Source organism: Danio aesculapii, chromosome 15 (assembly GCF_903798145.1).
Source record: "Danio aesculapii chromosome 15, fDanAes4.1, whole genome shotgun sequence".
In the NCBI taxonomy this organism is placed as follows: Eukaryota; Metazoa; Chordata; class Actinopteri; order Cypriniformes; family Danionidae; genus Danio; species Danio aesculapii.
Genome location: NC_079449.1, coordinates 17,790,127 through 17,791,579, shown reverse-complemented (window position 1 = coordinate 17,791,579; position 1,453 = coordinate 17,790,127). Strand labels below are relative to the sequence as shown.

General features: G+C 32.6%; 1 protein-coding gene across 1 annotated transcript in view; it reads right to left on the bottom strand.

Moving 5' to 3' along the window:
- Positions 1-215: 215 nt before the first annotated feature.
- LOC130242031 (galectin-9-like) overlaps positions 216-1,453 on the bottom strand; it is a 17,229-nt gene continuing 15,991 nt past the window's right edge. The window contains exon 11 of the mRNA XM_056474050.1: positions 216-1,453. This exon is cut by the window's right edge and continues 149 nt beyond it. The gene's annotated coding sequence lies outside the window, so the exon portion shown is untranslated.

Here is a 1,453-nt window from a genome sequence, read left to right as displayed (position 1 = left end):
ACCTAATTTAAGCTAAACATTTGATTTCTTTCAAAGTATTATGATAATAACAAGCATTCAGTGATTACATCTATTCTGATGTTTGCCTAAAACGGTAGTTTTCTGCTAGTAAAAGATATTTATTATACAATTTTACTGAACCTTAAATTTGTTTTATTCTTTGTGGTAGTGTAATGTATTTTAAATACAAACAATAATGTTAGTGACAACAAAACTTTAATGCTAAAATCTTTATTGTTTTTAAGCATAAACCAGTTTGATGGTTTAAAGTTCACAGTATTAAATGACAGGTGAAATGACTCTACTGCCACCTTAATGTTAAATGTATTGTAATGAAAATAGAGAGAAAACTGTTACTATATCAGTTTGATTCACAGATAACTGTTATGACTGCCATTTGACAACACAAAATTAGTTTCTTCAATCCGACTGCCTTCACATTATATAACCAAAAGAAAGTAGCATATTTCTTTAGAAAGAGCCTTGGTGAATATACCTGGACACATGGAATACTATTCAGGTAATAAATCACAGATAACAAAAAAAAAACTTTCAGCCTTTTGAATGACTAAGCATTAGAGCTGAAAAACAGCAAAAATGCTGCAATACTTTTCTTGAAAAGCTTGGTCCATTATAGCATTTTGATTAGGAAACATTTTAATTGGACATACAGTATTGACCTTATTCTTCATGCATGAGTGGGTGCAGCCATTGGAATGTGCCTTAAGACTTCCGGTCTCCTTCACTTCCAGTGGTTTTTATACATTAAAAACAGCTTGTGATGATGCTTGATGTTGCAAACTGGCATTTCCTTATTATCTTCTTCTTTTTTTTCTTGTAGAACTAGTAGACATTTTTCTGCCATTTATTAGTCATTTCTATTTCATTAGCATCAGAAACGTTCTAAAACAATCACAAAATGAGGGCACTTCTGCATTGAACAATAAGGTCAATAGGACATTCATTTCCATGATTATGACAAGATTTATAGCTTTAAGCATGCGTATGGTGGTCAGGAGGGCTCAATGTGCTGCAACATAGAAATACACAAATAGAAAAAACATCAGCTAATAAAGAAAACATCTTCATCGGCACACGTGTTGCAAATCCTCACGATGCAAACACAAATAGAAAACACGCTGAAAATCCTCACAACAAATGCAAATAGCACGGACCACAACCGAGATGTTTTTTTGTCCACCCGGCAAAGATGATTTCTTATGTTGCAGCATGTTGCGCTCTCTCGGCCACCGACAGTTATAAAACACATGCAACTACAGTACATTTTATATGTAAAGCTAAACTACATTAAAATAATTTGATATTAATTCAAAATAGCAAAAACTGTTCATGTTCACGATCAGTCATACATTTGCATTGCAAAGCACAATAATTAGTAATGCATGCTCTTGTTTTTCTTTTAATCATGATTTACGTCTTAAACAGATGTCTC